This window comes from Triturus cristatus, chromosome 6 (genome assembly GCF_964204655.1).
Source record: "Triturus cristatus chromosome 6, aTriCri1.1, whole genome shotgun sequence".
In the NCBI taxonomy this organism is placed as follows: domain Eukaryota; kingdom Metazoa; phylum Chordata; class Amphibia; order Caudata; family Salamandridae; genus Triturus; species Triturus cristatus.
Genome location: NC_140589.1, coordinates 580,307,898 through 580,319,927, shown reverse-complemented (window position 1 = coordinate 580,319,927; position 12,030 = coordinate 580,307,898).

Here is a 12,030-nt window from a genome sequence, read left to right as displayed (position 1 = left end):
TACATATTTTTCAAAAAATATTTTTGCCTTTTTTTTGCTGTTTTCAGAAAATATTGCATTTCACTATAAATTGTGAAAGCAATTGCATTCATCATTTAACAGCAGGCAAAAAAAAATTAACAATCTCAAAGATTGTTTTTAAAAAAGCCCACAATCTCTTTTTGCATAAACATAACTTTATAGAAATGCATAATATTCTTAAAAAATATCATCTAATATCAATACTTATTTCTTTAAAATACCGTCTGATATTTTTGTTTCAGAAGTATAATCACAATAATATATGTCAAATAACTCCACAATACATCTGGTTCCATTTCCTTTAGGCCAAATAGTAATTTTAAAATTCTTTTTTTGTTTAATTTCCAATGGTAATCCAATAAAAAACAAAAGTTTAAATTGTACAGATGTCACCGATTCTCTGTAACATTTTGGTTTCCGAAAGATTAATTAATAATTAAATAAGTCCACAATAGAATTGTTTACTTTTCCGCATGGCCAAATAGTAATTTTAAAAATCTTTTTTGAAAAAATGTCCAATGGCAATCCAATAACATTCCAAAATTTAAATTGTGCAGATGTTACCGATTTTTTCTAAATTTTTGGTTTTCCAAAGTTTCCTTAAAAAATGGAAAAATTCCACATTACAATTGGTTACCTTTCCATTAGGCCAAATGATAATTTGTTAAATCTTTTTATTTGTAAATTCCAAATGGTAATCCAATAAAATGGTAAAATTGTTTTGTCCAGATGTTGTCAAATCTCTCTAAAATTTAGGTTTCAGGAAGATTAGATAGGAATTTGCTAAATCAAAAGGCAAACGTTGCTTAAAAATCAATTGGGAATCATTACACAGTGTCCAGCCTTTTTCACATTTAAGATAAACTGTGTAATGACCAGAAGTTACAGTAGGTCCATCATGGAAAATTATTGCAACTGTTACAAAAGTTTTTCCTGAAATTGATAATTGCTGTCCTGTAAACTTCTTTATTAAAGTATCCAATTTTGAACCATCAGCTCTACATCGTTGCATCATTAAAATTACATACTGTCTGTATTCCTTTAAAATTAATGTTGAAAACATGTCAGATTTACACTCACCGCATTGCATGCTATGATTAGCATCTTTAACTAATTTAGCAAAAGTGACTGTTTTACTCTCTGGCAATGTTAAATAAATAAACCTTTCAGAATCAACATTAGAGCCACATATATTATAACAGTTTTCACAACTATGTTCCCATTTATAAGAGAGACCAAATAAATTTTCAATGTTAACCCCTTCTTCTTCCAGTACCTGAAGAAAATAAATCAAGAATTCCTGTGCGTCTTGCTGTACATTTTGAGAAAACTGTGTTCGTCCTGAACATACATCTAAAACTTTTCTAATTTCAGTAGCACTTTCTATTTGAGTTTTATCATTACTCAGCTTTTCAAAAAGGAGACTCAGCACAGTACAGAATCTTTTTCCCTGATTTACTATTATCTGCTCTTGCAAACTTTCCAGATAAAATGCAACATTCAGCACTACATTAGCGTAGCAGTTGACACCAGAGCTATTTTCAAAATAACATCCTACAACCTGTTCTTCATTTTCCTTATTCTTTTTGCTTGCAATTACATCACTCCTCTTTTTTTTCCTCCTCTCTACATCTTCATTACAGATATTCTCATTTCTCCTTTTCCGAGAAACTACACGTTTCTCCAACACAGGATACTGACCTAAATGAGGAGCATAGCTTCTTCTTAATCTGTTATACTCCTTTACACAATTTGTATCAGCACTAACTTTTGAATCATCAAAGTCTATCATGAATAAACCTGATAATGTTTTCACTCGTGACAAAGCAACATATGCCATACCTTCTTTGAACACAGTTGAACCAATGTTCACAAATGCACAATCTACAGTCAATCCTTGAGACTTGTGAATAGTTACAGCATATGCTAGCGAAAACGGAAACTGCTTCCTACGTACATATAAGTCTTTCACAAGCATGAAACGATCTGTACAACGACAAATGTCTTTAACTTCTTCTATCTGATCAAATTTTATTTTTAAACATTCAATTCCATCTTTTTTCTGATAATTAATAAAACCCACAACTCTTCCCATAGCTCCATTAACTAAACCTTTTTCAACATCCAAATTTCTAGTTAAAAATACTCTGCAGTTCATGCAAACATATAGATTTTTTTCTAATCCAGCTGTTTTGGAAATCTTCTTCTCTAGTGAATCCAATTTATTTTTCAGTGTGCCTGTTAATGTGACAGTAATTCTTCCATCCTCAATTTTGTCCACTGCTTCCAATTTCCTGATATCTTCCTTTTCCAATTTCAAAAGCTCCTCATTGAATATTGAGCATTCACGTAGAGTTGGCATTAAGCAGATGACACTTTTGTTTTCTGCAATGTTCTTGTATATCTTCTCTGCAACTATTTCTTCCTTTGGAAATAAATTATGTAGCAGCCGAGTCTGTAATGCTTTTTTGCCAGCTTCTGTGAGTAGTCCAATCCTGATATCTTTCAGAATACTTCCATATTCTTCATCGTTTGCTTGCCTCATATTAGTTGTAAGTTCCTTGTACTCAAAGAAGGACCAAATATTTGTATTACCGATGCTTCCCAATGACTTCTTCGTGTCTTCATGTGTCACAGTATTAAACACTGGTTGTCCTTTAACTGGAGTAAGTTGCAAAAGATCTCCAAAAACTATGACGTGTTTTCCTCCAAATAACACGTCATAGTCTGACTTCAGAATTTGCTGCATTCTTAAATGCACAAAGGCAAGCATTAAGTTCGATACCATGCTCACCTCATCAATAATGAGAACTTGCATCTTCTTCAATACTCTTGAAACTTCCAAGCATGCTTCTCCAGTTAGCTTGTTGTATTGTATTTTGTTCTCATGCTCCACTGGTAACATTAGCAAACAATGTAAAGTGATTCCTTTTATGTTATATGCTGCTAACCCAGTTGGAGCAGTAACCACACAAGACAAAGTAGAATCCGTTTTTTGCTGTAGGTAGCTTCTGATGACTTTTATTAGGAAACTTTTTCCAGTTCCAGCTTGTCCGCTTACATACATCCTGATTGGATGAAATGATGTGCATGAGCACTCTTTTTTTTCATGTAGAAATCCGTGATCAATTTTGTTTCTGATCTCTTCATAAATTTGTTGCTGCTCTTCGTTCAGTTGTCTTTCCAAATTTTGTAAGTCTATAAATTCTCCTTGAGCTTGATTCATAGCCGTTTCCACTTCATTCATGGCTATTGATGCTTCATTTTCAACGATTGGTTGTCCTAGGGGATCTTGACTGAGTGTTCCTGAACTTTGGCTGTCCTGAGAACTGTCTCTAGCTATTTCTGCTGCAATTGTAGTTTCCTGTTCAATTTCTTCATTTAACATTTGCAGATAAGTTGTGAATGTATTGCATTGTATGCTGTCTTCGCAAGCATTAAAAGAATCTTCATAGCTTTGAAATTCTCCCAGTAGTTCATCCTCTGTACGCCATGGTTTAAACAGCTGTAAAAGAGCCAAGTAGTAAAATTCCTTTTTGTCAGTAGTGTCGCAACTCAGCTTCCGGTGATTTATCAAACTTCCTTTTGTTTGCTTCACCAATATCCTTCCTCACCAATGACTTTATATTTTCCATTGTTGATGTCTTCTGCGGCTTTCCGTGAATAAATGTAGTTCTGCAGCACTTCATAGAGACACATGTTCTCCAGATGATGACTTCTCTTTGGGTAATATGTGTCCAACATGTTTGATTTCAAAATATCTGTACTTTCTGGGTCATTCTCGGCCAAATATTCAATTTCTCCAACAGATTTCAGTACCCGATTTCTCATTGCTGCAAGGCCTAAACTTGCCCAAATTATTCTTCTTGATTTCGAGTAGATACTTGCAGAAGATAACCTATCTGAACATTCGTAGGATCCAATTTCTCGATGCGATAACATCTTCAAACTGAAACTGTACAGCTTCTTACTGACAGTTTTCTCGTGAGAAATCTCTTCCCACATTTCCTTCAATTCTGTTTTTTCTGATTTCGTAATGTAAGACGTTACATATCGAGCAACAGCAATGGAAGTGTCAGCTACATACTGTATATCCATGTTAGCGTTCCACATGGATAAAATCACTGGGTTGTAGTCATTTATATTTTTTGATTCTTCTTTTCTTTTAAGGTTGTAGGTATTCTTAGGTGATTTTCTTGTGATAGTATGTCTCACAGATGACATAAAACTGTTAACTCTTCCATTTGAAAGAACAGGTCTAGGAAATCCAAATCGACATTTAGTGTAGTATTTATCTTTGCTCTTGTATTTCCGTCGACAGTATTTTCCACACCGATGACTTTGGAAACGTAAAACTTGCTCCTTTAACTTTTTCTCTTCTGTGCTTTTTGGTATAGCACATGTTGCATATTCTTCAATGTAAGATAACACTGCTTCATCAGTATCTGTTCCAAACTTTGGGGCATCCTTGATCCACAACAGCATATGAATATGAGGAGCACCTCTTGCCTGGTACTCTTTTCTCCAAAAGAAATCCACTACTTCTCCTAGAGGTGGATTTTTTTTATTGCAGACGAAGGACATCATAGCCTCAAATCTATGATTGAAATATCTGCAAACATTAACCAGATCCAATGAGCACAGTTCTCCTGCTGTCTTGTATTCGATGTTTTTAATGTTTGAATTTGCCTCTCGTAGAAAATCCAGTAAATCATCCCAAGCGTACTCGGCACAGCTTAGGGTAAGGAACCATGTTGGAGTTCCTAAATTCCGTAACATGCATTTTAATTCACCATGGCGTCGGTACCAATATTCATTTGTCCCACGCTGACAAGCCATCAGATTGATCAGTTGTGTTCCCAAATGATCATCTCGGTGCTGCACTTTCTCCATAAAATCCTTAGCAGACACATTTTGTAAATGTACTCCACTTTTTAAAATGTGATTTACTGCATAAGACAGTGCAGACAAGTCGCTTTCAAATAAAAGATGGAACAAATAAGGAATACTTTGTCGAAATCTGGGATCTTCAGCATATAGTCTTGTAGTCCGATACTCAGAAGCTGGAATCTGTTCCGGACGTTCATCGTATCGTCCTCCTTTTCCTTTAGGAAACAGCTGGGGAAAACATCGAGCTTCCAAGCTCTCCTCCCATACACTCACGGGAGTTCCTTTTGCTTTCTTCATCTGAAATAGATCAATATTGTCTCCCATAACTTCTTTTGAATGAAGAGGATGTATGCTAAAATGTTCATAAATTTCTTCTTCCTTTGACTTGTCCACTTTTTCAATTTGTCCAGTTGGTGTTTCTGTGTCTTTTTGTAAATCTTCTTCTTCTTCTTCTTCTTCTTCTATATAAATTGATTCATACCATTTGTTATTCCTTTTCAAATACAAATTTGCTCTTTGTACTTTCCGTACATCTACCAGCTCCTGCCAAATCTTCTTATTCTTTGTAGGTACACCATTAACCAGAATAATTAATGGTTCAGTTTCCAAAGTATCCGCATCAATAGTTTCCATATTTTTTTTCAAATCCAAGGGCAAATACACCACTCTACCTTTTAAACCTCTCAGTAAATCTGAAGGAGGTAATTTACCAGTTTTGGGCTCCATACGTACTATGGTCTGGAACGGATGAACACATTGAATGAGTATAGACTCATATGTATTTAATTCAGAAAGTTCAGCAGGAATAGCATCCAATTCTAAATTATTATGTACAGCTCTGGTCGGCATTCTATTTTCCTCTAACTTGTTGTAACAGTATTTACAAATACGCTGAACTTCACCCAATTCAAAACAATTTTCAAGAAATATATATGTGGCAAAATCCTTCCACTTATAATTATCTTCATTTTCACTCTTTCTGTAGAGATCAACATACCTGGTTTGTTTTCTATAATGAGTTCTGCGGCAACAAATACAAGTAATATTTGGTCTTTCATTAGAGATTATTGCAAATTTTGTTATGTGATCATTAAATGTCTTACTTACAGAGGGTTCTACATTTTCTTCCACTTCTTCCTCATTTACTGTGTCCTTCTCTGCACTGTTTTGTTCAGGACCAAAGTAACAAAACTGAATTTCATCAACAACCTTCTCTACATCTGATACCGTTCCACGGAACAGAGCCCTATTAAATTCATCTAACTTTATTGCTGGACTTTTAGCAAAATACAACCGTCTCACAAACTTTCTCATTTCAGTATGATGAACAGCCAGCATCCTAAAATGATGGAAAACACTATTACACACTTTTCTAGATAGACAAGCCAGAGAATGACCCTGCAAACCAGTATTCTCTCTCACTCTGCATGGATCTAGACTTTGAAGCACCTTAATCTTCTGTTTCACACTTTTTTTGCTATATTCTCTTAGAAACTCACGAAATTTATCAATAGATTCCTGACGCACAGTGCAAATACTACTACAATTCCAAGTGTACACTGGGGCTTTAGGACGTCTCCCCATAGCCTCATCCGCCATCACTTGTACCTCATCTCTTGGAACCATTATCTCCTTCTCCATTATGCAACCATTTTTCACTTCATAAGCACGACCTCTGGTGTCAACTGCATGCAGCAAACTATTACTTTGAAAATAACTCTCTTCATTAAAAAAAGGTTCACTACTTGAACTATGCATCCATTTTCCTAAAAACACTTTACAAAAGTTTGTTCTGTTCACTACTCTTTTCCTTTTGCTATGTGATTTCAGTACATTAACCATTTTGTCTAATGTACGCATCCTATTCAAAATTAAAATGAATAGTTTCCTTTTTAATTCTAATGCCTTTGCTGCAATGGCTTCAATTTCTTTTTTTCTCTTATAAAACTTTGCCTTTTGCTTATATTTCTTCACATCCTTTATCAAATTGGACATAACTCTCCTCTGAAACATTTTTCTACGTATCTCTTTAAACGCTGTTTTTCTGTTTAAGTTTATCTTTTTAGTTGCAGAAGGTATATTTGCATTAACTAAATTCTCAATTTTTTCCTGTCCTTTTCGATTGAAATCATTCTTTCCAGTACAGACATTTTGTACATTTTTCCTTTTTTTGAATATGTTCCTTAGAAAATCTTTTGTTTGCTTACCAGAAGATTTTTTCTTATTCCCAACATGAGCATCGTCAACTAACTTAGGTCCTCCAGTTGTCTTCAAATATAGGTTTTTTTGTGGTCTTTTTTTACTCTGGATTTTGTAGGCATCCTAAATTTTGTTCACTGCTCTTCAGCAATACCTGAAAAAAACTAAAAAAAAATTCCTTTATTTTATTTAAATATATTACTACATTTGTTTTCACATTAGTCACAAAACGAAATTTCTTTGCCAATTTGAAAGCACACTTACTGCTCTTTTTTTTGGCAAGTGATAAACACTTTTACAGACTGACACATTATGAATCCACTTTTCAGATTTTTTAAAAAGCACATGTCCAAACTGCTTTTTCAGACCATCACCATTTGTAACCTGGGTGACTGCCTGCACTCCAGCAAGGGCAACCAGCCTTAGTGATGCTGAATGTATTTGCATTACTGACTGAAACCTCAAACCCCACTCGCTTGTGAATACTGTGCATGATTCCACATGGTAAGCAGCTGGGTGTGTGCTAAGAGTCTGCTTCTGCACCAAAAAATGGCTCCCCCTTTCCTTCTAATGCAACTGTGAAATCACCAGAGCAATACGCAATAAATCTCTGCCTGTAATTCCTATTTGCACACAGAGTCATGTTTTCACATTAGTCACAAAACGAAATTTCTTTGCCAATTTGAAAGCACACTTACTGCTCTTTTTTTTGGCAAGTGATAATCACTTTTACAGACTGACACATTATGAATCCACTTTTCAGATTTTTTAAAAAGCACATGTCCAAACTGCTTTTACAGACCAGCACCATTTGTAACCTGGGTGTCTGCCTACACTCCAGCAAGGGCAACCAGCCTTAGTGATGCTGAATGTATTTGCATTACTGACTGAAACCTCAAACCCCACTCGCTTGTGAATACTGTGCATGATTCCACATGGTAAGTAGCTGGCTGTTTGCTAAGAGTCAGTTTCTGCACCAAAAAATGTCTCCCCCTTTCCATCTAATGCAACTGTGAAATCACCAGAGCAATACGCAATAAATCTCTGCCTGTAATTCCTATTTGCACACAGAGTCATGTTTTCACATTAGTCACAAAACGAAATTTCTTTGCCAATTTGAAAGCACACTTACTGCTCTTTTTTTTGGCAAGTGATAAACACTTTTACAGACTGACACATTATGAATCCACTTTTCAGATTTTTTAAAAAGCACATGTCCAAACTGCTTTTTCAGACCAGCACCATTTGTAACCTGGGTGTCTGCCTACACTCCAGCAAGGGCAACCAGCCTTAGTGATGCTGAATGTATTTGCATTACTGACTGAAACCTCAAACCCCACTCGCTTGTGAATACTGTGCATGATTCCACATGGTAAGCAGCTACCTGTGTGCTAAGAGTCAGCTTCTGCACCAAAAAATGGCTCCCCCTTTCCATCTAATGCAACTGTGAAATCACCAGAGCAATACGCAATAAATCTCTGCCTGTAATTCCTATTTGCACACAGAGTCATGTTTTCACATTAGTCACAAAACGAAATTTCTTTGCCAATTTGAAAGCACACTTACTGCTCTTTTTTTTGGCAAGTGATAAACACTTTTACAGACTGACACATTATGAATCCACTTTTCAGATTTTTTAAAAAGCACATGTCCAAACTGCTTTTTCAGACCAGCACCATTTGTAACCTGGGTGTCTGCCTACACTCCAGCAAGGGCAACCAGCCTTAGTGATGCTGAATGTATTTGCATTACTGAGTCCAACCTCAAACCCTTAAACTATTCTTTTATTATACCAGTACACCTTAATTTATTGTGAAAACATAGTCCATATTATTTTACTTGTTCCTCACATTTAAATTTCTCCCAAAACAGAAAATAATAAACACAACTTCAACAAAAAGAATTGCATTTCTATTATTCATTTCTTAATTTACCATATACATCCCCTCTCAAACTCTAAACTCACCTTTAAAATTAGTTAGTTGTGAAAGAAATGTGGCACTCAGACAGTAGATTATCAGAGCCAGGATCTCTGTTCTTTACCCTCTCTCTCCTCTCAGCAGAACCAGATAATGGCAAACTTTCCCTCTCTTTTTCCACACATATACATGTTAGTTTCAAATCTCAGTGCTTGCCCCTTTTTTTCAAATGTAATCACACATTTCTATTGGTTGAAAACCAACCCTTTTCCAAAAGTACCCTTCCCCCAACTTGACTTCTGCCTAGTACCCTTCCCCCAACTTGACTTCTGCCTGCTACCATAGCAACAGCTCATGGAACACTGCTGTGTGGAGTCAGGTCAGAAGTTCGCCAAACAATGTTTCAATTCCACAGAGCAAGAGTGCGTGACTTTTCAAACCTAACAGCAAATCCATAGTACTGTTCTTTGGTAACACATTTTTCTGTACCAATACAAAACATGCTTCTATTAATTTACACATACAGCCTAGTTTTTATTCTAGAATGGTATGAAACAGCCAATCAGTTCTTTTTTTTATGAAAAAAATATGTATGTCTCCATTTCCAAACTGTCTTTCTTTTCATATTGCCATTCTACTGAATTACACCTCCTGAGTGCATCCAGTTCTCCTTTGAAGATGTTCACAGTGTGGATTGTAGGGCACAGCTATGTCTTCTGGAGTGAAAAGTTTGCAGAGAAAACAGGTATGGTGAGAGACCTTGCTTTGCCAAATGTAGACATTAAATGGATTGGTCAGAGAGGGTTAAAGTGGCACCAATTGATGCCATTGGTGAAATCCTTCATGCACATCCAACACCCTGACCTCATAATAGTGCACTGTGGTGGCAATGACCTAGGCACTTTGACTGGGGTAGGTCTGGAAATGCTTATGAAGGACACCTTTGCACAACTGTTTTCACTTTTCCCTAAAACTGCCTTTGTGTTTTCTAACATATGCCAAAGGCAAAAATGGAACTGGTCCAATCATTTCTGTCCGCAGATTGACAAAGCAAGAAAGCACGTCAACAAATCTGTTTCTGCTTTCCTCCGTGACTATGGTATGGGTTCCATTTACCACAACAACTTGCGTTATGACATGCAAGACATTTATAGAGGAGATGGTGTGCACTTCAATGATGAAGGGAACAGAGTCTTCCTCTTGAACCTTAGACTCTGCATCGGTACTTACTTGTAGGTACCACTAAAAAATCACTTCATAAACACAACGGCTCTTTTTAGAGCCCCCTAATATCTAAACACTTAAATCTGATTTTCATTTCTTTTTTTTTTTTTACCGTACGCTTACCGTATTCGTACCCCGCAATTTTTTTTAAAATCAATAAATGTTTTCTTTGTACTTTTCTGTCCTTCTTTGACCCCCTTACAAATGTAAGGGGGTCTGTAACTCTCCTCCTTGCCCCCTTTTCTTGTTATCACTCTTTTTTTTCTGAGTGAAACACACGAAATGGCGGCCGCCGCTTCCTGGTTTCGACCGATTCGAATGTTTACTAAGATCTAAGAGCCAATCAGAATCGCGCTCGCGCACGCCACCGTACGCGTACGGTAAGCGTACCGTAAGCGCACCGTAAGCTGGCTCAGATATATATATTGATTTAAAGGCTATTTTCTCAGAATCTACTGAACAGATTTACACCAAACCTACAAAAGGCACTTCCTTGACCTGAGGACTACCTCTCTGCCAAATTTCTAGTAATTCTGTTCAGCCGTTCGGGCTGTAGCCCTGTCTAAAGGTCCTATGGAAAAATGCATGGGAAAAACGCGTTTTGGGACCCCCCTTTTATCTCAGCCCCCGCTTGACAAATCCCCCCGAGACTTTCAGGGAAGGAGCGGAGCGTAGCGCCCCACCTATTTTGAAAAATTCGCGAGGATTCGTCGACCGGCGCCAAAGTTATTCAAAATAGAATGTTGCGGATTTCCTATGGAAACGTGGTCCTAACTATAACTACCTACTGGCGACCGCCAGTAGGTAATATATATATATATATATATATATATATATATATATATATATATATATTTTCACTGAAAAAACCATGGGTTTCACACACGTTATAGTTAGAAATTAGCATTTAAAAAACCTTGCAAATTCACTGAAAAAACCATAGGTTTCACACATGTTATAGTTAGGAATTAGCATTTAAAAAACCTTGCAAATTCAGTGAAAAAACCATAGTTTTCACACACATTATAGTTAGGAATTAGCATTTAAAAAACCTTGCAAATTCAGTGAAAAAACCATAGGTTTCACACACGTTATAGTTAGCTGGACATTTCACTCGTAAAAAACCAATGAAATTTCCCCGTTATAGTTAGTTAAGCTAACTATAACTCGCGCGCCCGCAATGCACTGCTGATGACGTCACATATTACATCACTCATGACATGGTCAGTGACATCACTCATGACATCACTGATGACATCTCAAATGACATCACTGATGACATCATCCATGTGATAGAGTGGCAGACCTCCTCTCACCCTAATATAACCTTTGATACACACATTCAAAAATAGAGTTGTCCGTAATTTATCTACTCTGTTTGCATATAGTTACGCAATTTGCGTAGCCGCGCGTACTGCGCGTGGAGCGCGTATGCGTGTACGCTACACGCGCACGTTACGCGGAAGTGTTGGGGAGTGACTGTTATGCGCATGCGCGCGAGCGCGTGTCTTTTTTACGCGCATGCGTACTTTTGCCGTAAGCGCACCGTAAGCGCACCGTAAGCGTAACGTACGCGCACGGTGGGTCATGTGATCATGAAACACAACTTTTGATTGGTTGAAACTACTTTCAGTTCTAGAACTCTCCTACACCACACCCATTCCCCTCATTTCTGCTTGTGATCCCTTAGGAGAAGGAGCTGGGTTGTCTTTGTGATACGATGGCAGAACAGCAGAGCTCTTCTGAGAGTGAGGCTAGCAGCACTACCTTGAGGCAG